The sequence below is a fragment of the Acomys minous genome (assembly GCF_964271855.1).
Source record: "Acomys minous genome assembly, chromosome: 13".
Taxonomy (NCBI): Eukaryota; Metazoa; Chordata; class Mammalia; order Rodentia; family Muridae; genus Acomys; species Acomys minous.
Window position 1 is genome coordinate 79,307,730 of NC_140495.1, and position 18,660 is coordinate 79,326,389.

An 18,660-nucleotide genomic window follows, 5' to 3' on the forward strand; every position below is an offset into this window, starting at 1 on the left:
GTGAAGTTCAATTTATTCCATTACAGATTACACAATGGTTTTTCTCGTCTTTTACAATCAATAGGGCATTTAAAAATCAGCAAAGCAAGAGAATAGTCTAACAAGGAAATACAAATAGCTCTATATAACCTACAATAAAGTATACAGCAAAAAAAAAAAATCAATCAATTTCCAAGCAAATTTTCAGCATGACCTGATTATTATTTCTTAAACAATACTCAGGAAAGTTTAATCCTAAATTTCTCTGATCTAAAGCCATTGTATTTACATGATTGTCATGGAAACATAGCTTGAGCTAAATGTTCTCTAATAAAGAAAAAACTTGACTTACTCCTAGTCTCAAACCAACAGGTATGTTATCTGAGCCTAGGCAACTACAAGGGGTCCTCTATTATAAAATATCTGTAAACCATGGTGCCCACCTTCTATTGCTCTCAAAGCAGATTCTAAAGAAACTTTTCAACAGCAGTCAACATCTAGCCCGGTACTGTGATGTAATAGTCTTAACTTTCTTTCAAGCAGTTTCTGCCTGTTTGCACACAGTCAGAGCCAAGAACTCTATTATTGGCTCAAGCCTTTTGCCAGATGTCTTCTTCCAACATTCTTTGTGGAAAAAGTTTTCCCAGTGTAAATTTCATGAGGGCCCATAGTCAAAGTGAGAAATAGAAAGAAAGACAGTTTTAGGGGAAAAGGTAGATTTCAAGGGAGGTTTAAGGCAAAATTACACCTGGACAATACAAGATATTTAAGGGCAGTGGTGATCAGCTGGAGATCTTTGGAGCTTTGTCAAGCAAAGCCTCTGTGATTTGTCCTCATGTCTGTGACATCTCCCCCTTTTTCTTTTTCTTTTTTCTTTTTTTTAATTCAATGGTCTTTAAGTCCGCTGTTAAACCATCTGTGGCTTTTCAGAGCTGGCGGATGATGACTAGAAGACAAATGAATGACCAAGAGTAAGAAAATCCTACGTGCAAATGTACCATTCATTAACATCAAATTGTTTGAAGAAGTTGACAGAAGGTTATCAAACACAGGGGAAAATTCAGTAACCACTTTCTCAAGAAAGGCAGAACCCAAATGTGAGCTATCAGCATCAATTATCTTTCCATGAAGTAGATCAAGATTAACTCCCAAGTCAGAATGATTCCAGAGTCCTTTAATATGGCACTGTATACATGTCCATTCATAGTCTGATTCGTTATATTGCAATGGAGCTATGCGAATCCATCTAAACACTGAGCAGCATTGAACTGCTAATCTAACCTTGATGTTCTGAATTTGATTTCCCATATATAAAGCTGCTTCCTCAAGAGCACTGACTCTATCCTGAAGTCCTCTATCAATATTTTCTTGATAAAATAATGCCAGGGAGACACTGTTATATAACTGATCTACATCATGACCTGTATGGACGTCCTCAATAAGTGATGTTGTGGCAACAGCAAAGCTGGAAATAGTGGCTAGAAGTGCTGAGATTACTAAAATAAGAGAAGCCACAAATCTTCTTCCTCACTCTAAAGATAAAGTAGCTCTACTTAGTGCCTCAATTCAAGGATTGTTAAACCAAGACCCAGTGGTATTCACAGGCAGCATAACATATTGAGGTTGCCTCAACAATAATATAAAGGTGTCCTGACTACTTTCAGTGATGCAGTTAGTCAAAACACATCCCTTAGAAGAAATATAATAGACACCTTCAGGTTTTTTGAAGTGCAAAACTCCAATTGTGCCATTATGCATGACAGAAAATGGGGAAGAAACACAAATAGTAACTGGTTCTCTTGTCATATCAGCTGTGTACCCAGCAAGAGACACTTTTCTAGTAGCTGCAAAAGGACAAAATAAATTATCTGGGCTGCAACAGTTAGTTTTAAGTGTCAACTGGATATAATCTAGAATCACCTGGGAAAGGCATGTCAATATTGGACTACCTAACTAAAGTTGCCCTGTGGGCAGGTCTATGAGATACTTTCTTGTTGTCTTAGTAAGTTTTTTATATTTGTGAACAGACACCATGACCAAGGAAACTCTTTTTATTTCCTCCTGTCCCCTCTTTCATTTGTTGATTTTATTCTTTTTTATTTTATTAATTTATTAATATTACATCTCAATTGTTATCCCATCCCTTGTATCCTCCCATTCCTGCCTCCCTTCCACCTTCACCCTACTCTCCTCCCCTATGACTGTGACGGAGGGGGACCTTTTCCCCCTGTATGTGCTCATAGGGTATCAACTCTCTTCTTGGTAGCCTGCTATCCTTCCTCTGAGTGCCACCAGGCCCCCGCATCCATGGGACATGGTCAAATATGAAGCACCAGAGTTCATGTGAAAGTCAGACCCCACTCTTCACTCAACTGTGGATAATGTCCTGTCCATTGGCAAGATCTGAGTAGGGGTTCAATGTTTACTGCATATATTGTCCTTGGCAGAACTCCCCGGCCCAGATCCACCCATCATAATGTTCTTCTTGTAGGTTTCTAGGGCCCTCTGGGATCCTTCTATTTCCCCATTCTCCCATGCTTCTCTCACCTAGAGTCCCAATAGGACATCCTCCCCTCTATCCCACTTTCCTGGAAAGTGAAGACTTTCATGGGACATGCCCCTTGGGCTAGTGTCCAGATATAAGTGAGTATATACCATTTGACTCTTTCTGCTTCTGGGTTAACTCGATCCAAAATATATAAAGAACTCAAGAAATTAAATGCCACCAAACCAAATAACCCAACTGAGAAATTGGGCTCAGAACTAAACAGAGAATTCTCAACAAAGGAATATCGAATGACTGAGAAACACTTAAAGAAATGCTCAACCTCCTTAGTCATCAGGAAAATGCAAATCAAAACAACTCTGAGATTCCATCTTACACCCATCAGAATGGCTAAGGTAAAAAAAAATCAAGCAACACCACATGCTGGTGAGGATGTGGAGAGAGAGGAACACTCCTTCATTGCTGGTGGGAATGCAAACTAGTACAGCCACTTTGGAAATCTATCTGGTGCTATCTCAGAAAACTGGGAATAAGGCTTCCTCAAGACCCAGCTATTCCACTCCTTGGAATATACCCAGAAGATGCTCCAGCATACAACAGGGACATATGCTCAATCATGTTCATAGCAGCCTTATTCATAATAGCCAGAACATGGAAACAGCCTAAGTGTCCCTCAGTAGAAGAATGGATAAAGAAACTGTGGTACATATACACTATGGAATACTATTCAGCTATTATAAACAAGGAATTCCCGAAATTTGTGGACAAATGGATTGATCTAGAAATGATCATAATGAGTGTGTTGGCCAAGGCAACTCTTATAAAAGAAATCATTTAATTGGAGGGTTGCTTACCATTTCAGAGAGTTAGTTCATTATTCATGGTGGGAAGCAGACAGGTATGGCAGTGGGACAATATCTGAGAGCCTTACATCCTGATCCACAGGCAGGAGAGGGAGAAAGAGAAAGAAAGGGGAGGGGCCTAGTCTGTGTTTTTGAAATGTCAAAGTCCAACTGAGATGATACGTTTCCTAATCCCACAAGGCCACACCTCCTTATCCCTCTCAAACAGTTCACCAACTAGAGACCAAGCACAAAAACATATGAGTCTACGGGGCTGTTCTCATTATTCCCACCATATTTGACGATGTTAATTTATGTAGGAAGACCAAGCCTAAAGGTGAATGGCACCATTTTCTAGATTTGGATCTAAGACTGTATTAGAAAGTGAAAACGAGCTAAGCACAAGTGTACATACAGCTATTCACCCTCTGTCCTGGACTGCTGATACCAGCTCCTTCAAGTTCCTACCTCCTTGACTGGCCTGTGGCAGCAGACTGTGAGTAGCAATAGTTTATCTAGATAATCCCTTTCTCCCCTAAATTGTGTTTGTCAGGGTATTTTATCTCAGTAACAGGGAATGAAACTGAGACGGGACAGAGTGAAAGTGCAGTGTGTAGAAAAAGATAATTAAGTCAAGAACAACTCAAGAGTCAAGCCTGAGAAATTTTTGGACAATGAAAGAAGAAAATAAGAGAAAGTGAAGACTTTTCGAGAATCTCAAAATTCTGCTTTAGTTATGTTGACATCAGCCATTCTTGAGGGTGGATGGATGCACCATGAACAGAAGGAAAGAGACTATTGGGGTAGATATCTGAGTGTATTCCTGCACTAATGCAACTTGAAATGTGTCTCAGGCGGTACCTGTGTGATCTGCATAGCTGCAAAGTCACCACAGTGACTTCAGTCATCAAAGAAGGTGAACCTGAGCCTCTTTGAAATCAGCAGTATATGTAGTATCAAATTGATTTTGCTGCAGCTGACCACATTGGGTAGAGCTTGCATAACTTTATCTGCCACTAAAGTAATAGTTTGTTATTGATTATTATAGGAAAATTTTCCAAACATTCCTTACCTCCTTTTGTTTTATTCCTTTTTATGGAATCAAGTACATCTCCATTTCTTTTTATTCAATATGTAGAGACAGTGGGTCAGAGATATAAAATATTTTCGAAGTATTCCTTTTAACAAGAAGCAATTACATAGCAACTACATAATGTTAGCGTTCCACCTTGATATTTTTGGCTGACTAATTACTTTTATCTTTTCAAGTTTGCAGCAGTGTTGGCTGTACCATGCTTCTGGGATAGGAATCCTATCCAAGGATTCCTCTTAGGCTTATTCTTGGATCAACAAGCAACCTTCACATTAGGATGTGTGTGTGTGTGTGTGTGTGTGTGTGTGTGTCTGTGTGTGTGTCTGTGTGTGTGTCTGTGTGTGTGTCTGTGTGTGTGTCTGTGTGTGTGTACATGTTCTTGTGCTTGTGCTACTGGTTAGCTTTTGTCACATCAATAAACCTAGGGTCACCTAGAAAGCAAAAACCTCAATTTAGGAGTTGCCTCTATCAGCTTGGCCTGTGGCCAGGTCTATGGGGGTATTTTCTTGAATAATGATTGATGTGGAAGGCCTCAGCCTACAGTGGACAATGCCATTTCTGGAAGGTGGTCCTGGGTTGTATAAGAAAGTGGGCTATGAAAACCATGGATAACAAGCCGGTAAGTATAGTCCTTCATGGTCTCTTCCTCAGCTACTGTTGCTGTCTTGTGCGCCTGCCTGGCCTGCCTGGATGATGCACTGTGACTTCTAAAGGAAGCCTCCTCTGGGCCAAGCTGCTAATAAGTTCTTATATTAAATTCTGTCTGGAAAAATAGCTGGCATAGTTCCTGTCCACTAAATGATAGTCGTGTCCAGAAGTGAGGACAAATGTCCCATATGAAAATTTTAGTGATATAAGCTGCCTACAGCCACTTACAGAATCTGTGAGCCCCAAGGTTAAGAATCTTGGGAGCTGATGGAAGATGTTTGTTTAAATTATTCTTAGAAAATAATGTGTACTCACTTTGGCAGGATATATACTTTTTAAAAAATGGAATGATACAAAGAAAATTTGCCTGGCCCCTGAACAAGTCTGACACTCCACTTTGAGAAAATACTTTGGAAGTGCCTTGGGTTCCAGGCCACTGCTCTCCACACCTCAGCTATGTGCTGTTTTCTTAAAGGTAGCCTTGGCATTTCAAGTAAGACCTCAAATTAAAAAGCTCTATTTCATCAGCAAAATATGGTTAATAAATCATGATCCTGAGGGGAAATGTTATAGTCAAGAGGAATTTGGCTTTGATCACAGTCTATTTTCTACATAGTTTTAGAAAACTGATTTGATTTTAAAGTCTATTCTTACAATGTTTTTTAACCTGTATGTTGGCAGGAGGCAATGAATTAAGCTCCCTGGGGTCTAAGTAGACTCAGAGTAAAATAGATTAAGACTTTAAAAATTGTGGATGTCTTTCATGTACGGAAATGTCCTCTTTTTCTCCTAAATGCAGTCCCTGAGTTTAGGCCAGATGATATCCTGGGACACAGAAAGTTTATTCTGATTATCTGCTAGTCCTATTTCATCTCACACCTCAATATCTATTCTGCATACATCTCATAATGTCAGTAATTATCGTGGTAAAAAATATGCTAATATGTTATAAATAAATACCTACTAGGTAGTGTATTATTAAAATATTTTAAACAGTGTGGTTCTACTTTCAATAAACATCAGTGACTTCTAATAATGAGGATCCATGTTTTCTTTTTTGTTTTGTTTTGTTTTGTTTTTCCATGTTTTCTTGAGTGACAGTAATTTGTAGGTCACTCTTGGTCCCTGGGTGGTCCTCCAAGGCCCAGAATAGAAGAAGGAATAAAAGGAAGATGCGACAGACTGTAAGTGGACACAAAAAGTAGTTGTTTACCTGCTGCTTTGTGCCGAAGGTGTTGGCTTTATAACGTTCTCACTCTTAGTATCTCCAATGTCTTTGAAAAGGCAAAGGAAGAGGGATTCTATTTTATAATTAATTCAAACAGATAGGTTAGTGCTTATGGTCAAAGCAGATGTTTTAGTAAAGATGGTAAGTCTTAAAAGCAGCAACAGTAAAGGACTGGCAATTCCTTTAATCATGATGGGGGCTCATAATGACATGACCTTCACACTGAAATATTTTATATCAATACTTATGACTATAAAATTCCTTGACTTACATTTGGCATGTGACTGCAAATCACCAAAATCAGGATAAACTACTTTTGCTTTTATTATTAAGGACTTTAAAATATATATATATCTTTCAACATCACGTATACCAGAGAAAATGGCTGAAACAAGTATCTTTGAATTTAATTAAAGGTTGGTTCACACTCACTAATCTGTGCATACTGATGTGATGCTCATCTGACAAACTACTGGCAAAATGAAGATGGGAGCAAATGCTGGAGCTAAAAGGCAGAGAGGCAGCTGGAGATGCCCACAGCACCTGTTAGTGTAGAAGAGGAAACCACAATGTAAGGAACTCAGACTGCCATGGTTCAGGGTAATAAACCTTTCAGTAAGGCTGATTAACCACAATATGTTAATTCTCTTATATTTTAAAGTTCACCAAATGAGCTATTCAGTGTCTGGGGATGTATCTGTCCTTTGACCACTAGATCAAGTGAAATTAACCTTTTAAATTTTGAATATGAATGCCTATTTAAAAGCATACACTGAATAAAGTCTGTGGCTGCCAGAAAAGTCATGTTTTAATGCTCACTGAAGGCCTACATTAAAGCCAGAACAGCTTGAGTACTGAGATGGCACCTGTGGCCAACACCACCCATCAACTGGCTAGTGTCATCTTTTTAATTTTTAACAGAAGTGAGACTTTGGAAACTGTACATTGTAGCTAAAAGTTTAGTCTCCCAGGTCAGAGTAGCCATGTCACCCAGACCTGAGATTTCATAAGTAGACCAGGTCCCTAAGAAGCACTTTCCTTCTACAGGAGAAGAGCAGAGCTGTGAGTAGCAGGCCTGGATTCACTGCCCTCTTCCTTCCTAGGATGGAAATCTGGGCCTCGAGGAACTGTGCTCATTTGTTACTATAGCAAGAGCCAATGTGAAAACAAGCAGCAGCAGCAGCAGCCTGTTTCTGGCAGAGCTTATGGGGAACTGAACCAGTTCTTGGCATTTTCTTGCCTTTTTGTTATATGAGAAAAGAAAGCCTTCAGGTCTTATTATTAAAAAACAAAACAAAACAAACCATTTTCCACACAATGTATTTTGATCATAGTCTTTCCACTCCCCAACTCCCTACCACTCAATTTTGTATTCTTTTTCTCACAAAAACAAGAACAAAACATTAAAAAAATAAAAACAAACAAAGAAAAATATTAAGACAAATAATACAAAGGAACAAAAAGCATAGAGGTTGTTTAGGATCAGATAACTACCTCTTCTCATTGGCCTGTTCTGGAGTGTGATTGACATACCCAATGATGTACACTCACTCTGTTGGGAAAACCTGATTTCCCCTTTCCTAGAAGACATCAATTGCTGGCAGCTTCTTGGTTAAATGTGGTACTTCACATCCTCTTCCCTTTCACAGTACTGAGATTTTGTCTGGTTTAAACCTGTGCAGATGTTGATCAGGCGGCCACAGTCTTTGTGAGCTCATATGTGCATCAATTCAGCTATGTCTGGAAGATGCTATTTCCCTGAAGTCACGCACCAGCTCAGGCTATAACAGTTTTTCAGATTCTTCTTCTGCAAAGATCCTTGAGACTTGAGTGTAGGAGTTTGATTTAAGGGGGGGGGGGACCATCCTATCTAGGGCTGAGTGCTCCAAAGTTTCTCACTATTGTCCACGAAGACACGTTGATTTGAAAACTACTGCTGAGCATCTTTGCTGCTGTCCGTGGTTCTGATTTTTAACGTTGTTGTTGTTGTTGTTGTTGTTGTTGTTGTTGTTGTTGTTGTTTAAGTATAGCTCTAAGTGTTTCAGATGCACTGTCTCATTTAATTTTGTCAATATGTCCATAAAGAGGAATGTGGCTGAGACAGAGGGGAGGACATTCTATTGGGACTCTAGATGAGAGAAGCATGGGAGAATGGCAAAGTAGAAGGACCCAGAGGGTCCTAGAAGCCTACAAGTAGAACATTATCATAGGCAGATTTGGGCCCAGGGGTCCCGCTCAAACTACGGCACCAGCCGAGGACAATACAGGCGGTAAACCTTAAACCCCTACCCAGATCTAGACAATGGACAGAACACTCTCCACAGTAGAGTGGAGAGTGGGATATTACTTTCTCACATACTCTGGTGCCTCACCTTTGACCATGTCCCCTGGAGGGGGAGACCTGGTGGCACTCAGAGGAAGGACAGCAGGTTACCAAGAAGAGACTTGATACCCTATGAACATATACAGGGGGAGGTAATCCCCCTCAGGAACAGTCATAGGGGAGGGGAATAAGGGGAAAATGGGAGGGAGGGAAGAATGGGAGGATACAAGGGATGGGTTAACCATTAAGATGTAACAAGAATAAATTAATAAAGGAGAAAAAAGAAAGAAAGAAAAAAGAAAAACAGAGGAATGTGACAATTAATAACTCAACCAAGTACACAGCTCAACTCGAAGCCAGATTCATATTTCATAGTCTCTGCTCCCTCATGACACTGAAACCAATTCCTTAGGTAGGTCTCTCCACTGTAGTTTTGCTAAGGAAACTTGTGTTACAAACACCCATGAAACCTAGGGAGTGTCACTCTCCTGTTAAGAAAGAAGATTTATTTATTCTGTCCAGGATAACTAGGTCTCTCTGCCACACCAGAGATCTGCTAACACTCCAGGGTAACAGATAACATTTCCCTTCGTGGGAAAAGTCTGGACAAGATCCCTGCAGCTGCCTATATCCTGGGTTATTTCCTTCATTCCAGAGGCCTCATCTGAGATAAATGCCCTGGGTGCCAAGGGTCTACAAGCCTATATCCATACCAACTCCGTGGGGTTGACTAAGGGGCTGACAATAACATTACTCTCAACAGCGCACGGACTTTCAAAATACACGCAGGTTTGATGTCTCTTTGTTGGTGAAGTCAGTAGAAGCATTTCATGTCAAGCTGCCACTTGCAGTAGTCACTGTGACTTAAATATGGCTTGACCTTACTGCCCTCACCACTTGATGATAGACAGGAAGTATTTATGTGATTCAGCTGAGATGCCTCATTTCCATCGACAAGATGACATTGAAAGAATCAACTGCTGAACATCTAGGTACCTCACACTATTCTTTTAAATCTTATAATTGGCCCCCCAATACAGAATTTTCCAGCCTTTCAGAATCTATCAAATTCTTAAGCTATAGAAATTTGACAGCATACTTGAAAGAAAGAAATACCAAACGCATATCAAAGTCACAAACAATAACACTGAAGTAGTTATTATTACAACAGCAAGTCAAAACTTCGTGACCCCTTGTAGGTTCCCAACATGTGTAGTTGTTAGAATAAAGATGTGTACTGGCCTAACTACAACCTAATTTTATATCCTCGTAGTGTAAAACTTCATATATGTTGCCGTAAGCATATTCTCTTTCATTAATGCCAGTGATAAAACAACTGAACTGTATCACACTGATCAAATATGCTATTTACACCACATCTCAGAGTTCTGAGTGACAGTATTTACTACAGCAATGACAACACTGTCACAGTTTAATAAGATGTTAGTTACAGAATATGGTCACACATCTGTGCCAACACACTGACTATGAAGCACACCTAGAGAGCAATGGGTAGCAGATTAGCATTCACTAAGTTGGAGTTGAGGGTTATGGTATGGAATTTTTGATGCCCTCTTACCATGCATGAAGCCTCCCCTTGACCTAACACATTTTGACCCTTGAAAACTTTCCACCTACTCGAAAGTGGTTTGCAAGGAAGGGTACAGAGAAACTCCCATCACGGGCCACTCAACCTCTCTCCTTCATCATTGTCGGGAAGATCCTGCCTCCTTTCTCAACTTTCATCTTTCTCTTTCACTGATTTTGTACTTTAGTAATGATAATAAGAGCAGGTGGCCACAAGCTTACGTGGCCATATATCAATGCCACTGTTAGTCAGTCCTAAGAAATAATAAGGAAAGTGTCAGGTCAAAAAGAAACTCAGGACAAATGGCATCTGTGCTGCCAATTAGCATACCAGCCTCCACTTCCTCAACATCAGGCATACCTGTGGATCTTTTCAGCTCTTTTCACCCAGCCCCTGCCCTAAACCTCTCCAGCTAACAGGTTCTTCTTTCTCCAGATTTTTATTCCCATATAACCCTGCCATTTCACTTCAGCTATGTTCTCTCTTTTTTCTTCCTCTCTTGTCTCCCTCTTTTGCCCATCTCCCTTGGCCTCCTTTGCTTGTTCACTCTTTGTCTTTCTGTCTCATCCCTCCCCAATCCTCTCCTCATGGCCCAATCCAATCTTCTGCCCTTGTCTAGTCTACTTTCTCTCCTTTTTCTGTACTCTTCCAGATGCCTCTGGCTGGACTCTCCCTCATATCTATGATAAAAAATCTTTCCTTCAGCCATACCTTGGATCAATCATGTCCTCAGTTTATACAGAAAGAATGAAGGCAGAAATTGCTACCTTGTTTTTAGGGTTGTTTATTTTTGTTTGGTTTGGTTTTCAGTAGTAGATAATAGGTAGATAATAAATAGATGATAGATAGATAGATAGATAGATAGATAGATAGATAGATAGGGTTCAGCCTTTTAAAACCCATTCATCCAGCCTTGATGTGAAGGCTTAGGCCTAATCTTACTGTAACTTGTTATGCCATGTTCCATTGATATTCCTGAGAGACCTGCTCTTTTCCAAAGGGAAATGTAGGAGAAGTGGATCTGGGGGAGAGGAGAGGTGGGGTACTGACAGAAGTGGAGGAAGAGGAAATAGAATGTATTGTATGAGAAAAACAGTAAATTAAATAATAATAAATATAATTTTTAAACATTCATAAAATCAATTTTTCTTATGATCATTTTCAGTTTGATGTTGATGTATACTTCATATACTAATGTGAAATGTAAAAGGTTTCACTAGACAACTCAGAAGCAAGGAGCATTCAACTTCCTGAATTTGTTACTCCATCTTACGAGGATGTCAGAGAAATTGTCACTACTCTGCGGTCAGTTCTATCAACTCTAACTTGTAGTTTTGAAAGAAGCAGAGTCAAGAGTCTTCAGATAACAAACCCTCAACCCTGAACCCAAGCTTGCAGACCCATAGACCACAGAAAAATTTAGTTAATGCTCAAGTGCAAATAACCCTCTGGATTTCCACAGTGCCACAGCTCATAGTGGACTCCTTCCCCTAGAACAGAAACAGCTGGGAAAGACTCCCAACCCTCTCTCCCTCCATCCCTCCCCCTCCCTCCGCCCCTCCTTACCCTCATTTTCTCCCTTTTCCCACATGTGACCATTTTCTATGGAATTTTAAAACTATGGTCTATTTAGTATTAATAATATTGTGTGTTCAGAGAATTAGATATCTGAGGAATCTAGAATATGCTCTCAACTAAATGAACATTGTAAGAAGACAATGAATTTTTTCTTCTGACAATTCATCCAAAATGAACAAAATGACATTCATTTCCTGTACTGTGTTTTTCTTATTCCTGCTTGTAACCATTATGAAGCAGGCTTCCTTTTTCCTTTTGAAGAGAGAGGCACAGAGTCTGATGGGTATTTCATGAAGGAAAAACAACAATTGATTCACTCCATCAAAGCCTGTCATGTAACAGCTGAGCCCTGGCACCATCAACAACAAACAACAAATGTGCCAAAGACAGCAAGATGCATTAGAGAGATAAAGCCCGGCTTCCTTCATGCCGGAGTACCCACTCAGACAGATGAAGAGAGGGCATGGATGCCTCCAGAATATTCTGGATGCTGAGGAGGCAGAAGTAACAAGGGGCAGGAATGGAGAAAGTAGATTTCACCCCAGACCCTCTGAGACAGAGCAGCTGCGATGATTCTTTTGACTCTGACACTTGGAGATGAGTCATTTTTCTCATTAGGCTCTTTAATTGCCACATGGCCATGCTGAGAAATCTCCTACAACAAAGGAGTATTTCCGTGTTCTCCACAGAAAACAGCTAAACAGAGACAATGTTAGCACTTGCACATTGCAAAGCTCTGACCTGCCACTGGCAAATTATTCTTCAATCTTGTCACAAATTACAGTAGCTCTATCGCCTAACTGCAAATTATAGAACAGTTTCTCCCTGACATCATTGCGGAGAGAATTATTCATGTGCTGAGGCTAGCTGTGCCTATAACTAAGCTAAAAATGTCATCTTTTAAACACAAATCAAGAACTTTGTGGCTAGCCTCACAGTTCCCTGGTGTAGGGCAGACAGAAGAAGTTTAAGCCCGTCAGTCTACAACCACAAATCATCCAGAAGGCTTTGTAGAAAAGATACTCTGGTTTGGGCATTTGAAGTGACTAGGCATTTGGTTTAATTGTTTGGGAGAAATAGTCTTCTGGCAATCTCAATAACCAGCTAACTCTGGCCTATTGAACTGATGAGCAGACCAGCAATAATCCTCCACCATTTGGGGATGAGTAAGCCAAGGTTGATTTTATTAAGTATCTTCCTAATCAGATGCAATAATAATGATAACAACAACAACAACAAATCCTTTCCAAGATGTGAAAGGATTCTGAGAAAATTTTCAATAAAAGAGGATGCAAATTTAAAAAAAAAAAGAAAAGAAGAGATACTCTGAGTATACTACCATTACAGCTAAGAGAGAAGATCAATGCAATAATAAGACTTGAGAAAGCATGAGGTGGACACAATTGCTGTTAATGTACCTTCTGGCCATGACAAGGAAGGAGATACTAATTAGCAAACTACTCTGTACCATAATTAGGAAAAACTAGACCAAATAATTTCCTACCTGGCTGACAGAAACACGTGGGCACACCTTAATACCAGAGAGACGTTCAAACACATCCTGCTACTGAGGCTTCAGCAGTTTTATGCCACCTAGGTCTCAAACTGTTATCAACAGACAAAATAGGACCTTTCTTTAGTCCAACAAGTCAATCCTAATATAAAGTGATAAGGAATTTGCCTCCCTTACTGGGTTGATATTGGACAGATTGTGAAAAATAGTAGCAAAAGTTCTGAACTCTTAGCCTGTTCGTGGAGGTGGATTGGGAAATTGCAAAGTGGGAGAGTCATTTTCGTTGAAGGGTGCCCTCAGTGAATCAGTTATAAATATTAATTTTGCAAAATTCAACTTAAGTTCACTTCTTTTAAGGTTATTTATATGACAAAATATATCAAATTATTTTCTGTTCCATACCAAAGTGAAATGGTCCTTTGAGGAAAAGCACATGGGTTTGTTCAGGTTGTGAAGTGCACTAACTGAGCAGATGGGTCCATGCAGAAGGCAGTAGGTAAGGCCGTAGTCAGGCCATCCATTAAGTAGTATTTCTCGACGTCACTATTTCTTTCTGGCTAAACGTCAGCTCTGTTTCCAAGTTAGATGCTGGCTGGTTTCCAGTCACTTTTCTATTATAATAAGAACTTTATCGCCATAATAATTCACAGTTCTCAAATTGTGTAACTTGGTAGTTTTTAATGTGTTTATAGAAGTGTGCAGTCACAGCCAGCGTCCACATTAGAACACTGCTGTCCCTTGGGAATCGCTGTGCTCATCTCCTGTCAGTCTCCATTTCTTCTCAACCTTCTTGTCTCTGAGCTTTGTTTGTTTGTTTCTACAAATTTGTTCAGAGCATTTCATGTAAAGGAAGTGACATAATAACTGTGATCTGTGACTTTTTCCACTCAATGTTTTTGATGCTCATTTATATCAGCATTACTTTCCTATTTCCATAATATTTTGTTACATAGATATAGGACATTTTGTTGACTTATTCATAAGTAGTGGACATTTGGTTGCTTCTAATTAGAGTCTGTTACTAATAACACTATTAGCAATTGCTCATGCAAACTTTTGTATAGAATATGTTTTTATTTTCTTATGGGCACATACACAGGAGCTTAATTGTTAGATCATGTGAAAACTAGATCTCTGATCTTTTTATTAAGCAAGTGCCAAAAATGATTTCCAAAGCAGCCATACATCCACTCTGAAATTTTCAGAATTCATTAATTCCCTCATTTAGTAAATAATTAGTAAAAATCTGCATGTCCATTTATTGGTTAATAATACACCAGTGGACAGACAAGGTATAGTCTCTATCATAATTAGGGAAAACCTACTATAAAAAATAGTTTGCTTGGATGGCAAAAACAATGATGGGGGAGGCAGGTACATGGAACTGGGTATCAGAAAGACTTAGCCTATTCGGATGCCTGCTAGAACCTTCTGGAGCAGGGAGGGATTGTTTATAGTGAATGGAAAGTGAAATTGTCATTGGAATTAGCTTGACAAAGAGAGAGAAAATACTCAGTACAAAGGGAAAAAAACTCATATGAAAGCCTGACAATAATAAAAAACACTTCCGTTTGAGGAACCTAGAGTGACTGAACACAACTGAAAACTGTAGGGTGAGGTGAAAGAGTAAAACATACAAATGTGGAAATATACCTGAAGGTTTTAAATAGGGTAGTAACAAAATTTGTGTTTTTATGTCTACTTGTGTTCCTGTTTCTGTTTGGACAATGAATTGGAAGAAAGCAAATCTAGACACTTAAAACCAAAGGGTATAGACAAAGACAAACAAGAAGTTAACGGTGGCCTGGACCACACTAGTATTTGTAGCGCTCATGTTAATCAATGGCTTCAAAAATTAGAGAATAAAATCATCTACACTTGCTGACTGATGACATGTGAAGATCAAGGAAAAAGAAGATGTATTATTTTCCTTTCTTTTGCTGTGATAAAATATCATGACCAAAAGCAATTTATGGAAGAAAATATTTAATTTGGCTGACAGCTAACAAAAGGCTAAGAATCCATTTTGGTGGGAAAGGTACAGGTGGCGGGCATGAAGGCAAAAACAGGAAGCTAAGCTAAAACATATTTAATAGCAAACAGAAAGCAAAGGGTGAACTGGAAGTACCGTGAGGATATAAATTTTCAAAGCCCACCCCCCCACCCCACCCCCAATGTCTTAATTTTAGCCTATGGAACCCATTGAAACTCCTAGTATTCAGACATAAATTAGCAAATTCATGTGATTCAAAGCCATTAAATTTGTGACTTGGTAAAGGAGAGGGTACTAAGGATTGACCCAAGGTCCTTTGTAAATACAAAGATAGCATTCTACTACCTTACCTATTACAGTACTTTTCTTTTCAAATAAATTTATTATAATTTATTCAGATTGCATCCTGAATGCTATGTGCTCATTTGTATCTTCCCATTCCCACTCTCCCTCCCTCTTCCACCCTACTCCCCTAGACCTCTGTCAGAAGGGACCCTCCTCCCCCACCATATGCCCGTAGCTTATCAGGTCTCATCCAGAGAGCCTGCTTCCTTTTTCTCTGTGTACCACAAGGTCTCCCCACCAAGGGAAAGTGATCAAATCAGGAGCACCAGAGCTCATGTCAGAGGCAGTCCCCACTCTCTCCACAACCATGGAGACTGAGCTGTCCATTAGCTAGGTCTGAACAGGGGGTCTAGGTTTTCTGCGTGTATTATCCTTGGCTGGTACAACAGTTTGCGCAGGCCTCCTTCAGTCCAGATTCACAGGCCTTGATGGACTCCTTGTGGGGCTCCTGAACCCTCTGGGTCCTTCCATCCCCCCCAGTCTTTCATACCACTCTCAGCACTCCACCCAGAGTCCTGCTGAGAGTACCAGTATCTGTCCTGATTCCCCCACTAGGTAGATTCTCTCAGAGAACGTCTATGATGGGTTAATATCCATTTATAAGTGAGTATACACCATGTATGTCTTTCTGGGTCTAGGTTACCTCACTCAGGACAGTCATTTCTAGTTTCATCCATTTGCCTGCAAATTTCAAGATGTCTTTGTTTTTAATAGCTGAGTAGTAGTCCATTGTGTAAATGTACCACAGTTTATTTATCCACTCTCAGTTGAGGGACATCTAGGTTGTTTCCAGATTCTGGCTATTACAAATAAAGCTGCTGTGAACATAGCCAAGTGAACATCCTTGTTGTATGGTAGAACATCTTTTGGGTATATACCCAGAAGTGGTATAGGTCATTCTTGATGTAGCACTAGTCCCAATTATATGAGAAAGTGGCAGATTGATTTGGAAAGTGTTTGTACAAGTTTGCACTCCCACCAGAAATGAAGGAGTATTCCTCTTTCTCCACAACCTTGCCAGCATGTGCTGTCACTTGAGTTTTTAATCTTAGCCATTCTGATACGTGTAAGATGGAATCTCAGGGTCAGTTTGATGTGCATTTCCCAGATGACCAAGGACACTGAGCATTTCTGTGTTTCTCAGACATTTGATATTCCTCTGTTGAGAATTCTCTGTTTAGCTCTGTACTCCATTTTTAAATGGGTTATTTGGTTTGGTGGTGTTTAATTTATTGAATTCTTTATACATTTTTGGATATTAGCCCTTTATTGGATATATGATTAGAGAGGACCTTTTCCTTCTTCAACAAATGATACTGGTTTAACTGGATGTCAACGTGTAGAAAAATGCAAATAGGCCCATATTTATCACCCTGCACAAAACTAAAGTCCAAGTGCATTAAAGACCTCAACATAAAACCAGACACACTAAGCTGTTAGAAGAAAAAGTGGGAAAGAGCCTGGGGCTCGTTGGCACAGAAGACACCTTCCTGAACAGAACACCAATAGCTCAGGCTCTAAAATAAACAATTAATAAATGAGACCTCATGAAACTGAAAAGCTTCTATAAGGCAAAGAACACTGTCAACAGAACATCACAGTAATTTTCATACCAAAAATAGGAAACTCATATAGATGTACCAAAAACCTGTGAATTTGGTGGATGAGATAAATATATAAACACGTGGTATTTCCCAGATATTTTAGTTACACGCATTAACTACTTGGCATCATCCAGTTAATGACAACTCTTCTGTTTATCAAAGGTGGTAGCAATATTTATGAATAAGCAGGACTTAGAATTTGAAAGGACAGCTTGTTCTAAATTGAAAAGTGCAAATTAAAGCTAGCTTGCTGATTATTTTACATGTTGAATCATACATGAAAACGTTATGCGATACACTCGTTATTTAGGGAAAAAAAATCCTGAACCAAAAGTCCTAATATCCCACTCTGATAGTGACATTAAAATTGGGCAAAAAGCAAGGAAAATACTCTAGCTAGAAGTTTAGCATATTAAGAAAGTCTAGTAGGTCTTCCTGATATAAACTAAAAGGTAACATGACATTAATTACTGTCAGACATAGGTAATTAATGGACTAGTCAATAATAGATATAAAACATGGCTTCTAGTACTAGAAATACAGGTGTCTGCTCAATGGAAAAGCTAAGTTAGACAATTCAACTGCCTTTAATTTCACAGTCTGTGATTCTTCATAAAACTTTTAAAGATCAATTATGTCCTATCAATGTTAGATCCAAGCAAGCTGAGTGATTTATATACAAATACCCTCACACATGGAACAACTGTTGATTGAACAACTTTATCTTTATTAAATATGAACTTAAGAGATCACCCTGGAAAGAAATTCACATTTACAAATTTCCCTGTGCTTTTTAACTCACTTCCTTGTTTTGAGAGTATATCCTTTCGGTCACTAGAAGACAGGAGATACTGCTTTTATTTCTGGATAAATTAAACATAGCAGTTTAAGGCACTGATGCAAATATGTCTAGGAGTTTTAAGTAATATCATGCTTAATCTAGACTTCCAAAATAGAAGCTTTCAGTTTTCTTCACTGAAATGAAAATCCGAGTCCCAAATAGCTGGCTGCATTTAAGCCATTGTACAGTGCTTCCATCAGCTGCTGCATGAAGCCTCTCACAAGACAGTTATGCTAGGCTCCTACTGTAAGACTAGCAGAGTATCATTAATAGTGTCAGGTGTCGGCTCTCTCTCTTATGGGATAGGTCTCAGGTTGAGCTAGGTTTGCCATTTCCTCAATCTCTGCTCCATCTTTACCCCTACACTTCTACAGGCAAGACAAATTTGGGGTCAAGGGCTTTGCAGGTGTAGTAGTGTCCCCATCCCTCCACTGGAAGTCCCATCTGTCTACAAAGGGTGGCAACTTCAAGCTCAATATCCCCCACTGCTAGGAGTCTCAACTAAGGTCACCTGCATAGACTCTCAAGAGCCTCGCATGTCCTAGAGATGCCTCCAACCAATTTCTGTTCTCTCTCCCT

At 39.5% G+C, this 18,660-nt stretch overlaps 1 protein-coding gene across 1 annotated transcript in view; it reads right to left on the reverse strand.

Moving 5' to 3' along the window:
* Positions 1–394: 394 nt before the first annotated feature.
* The window catches only part of LOC311581157 (uncharacterized protein), an 86,450-nt gene continuing 68,184 nt past the window's right edge, over positions 395–18,660 (reverse strand). The window contains exons 5-6 of the mRNA XM_084753183.1: positions 6,729–6,839; positions 395–925 (exon numbers count right to left, since the gene is read on the reverse strand). The gene's annotated coding sequence lies outside the window, so the exon portion shown is untranslated. The remainder of the gene's footprint in view (positions 926–6,728; positions 6,840–18,660) is intronic.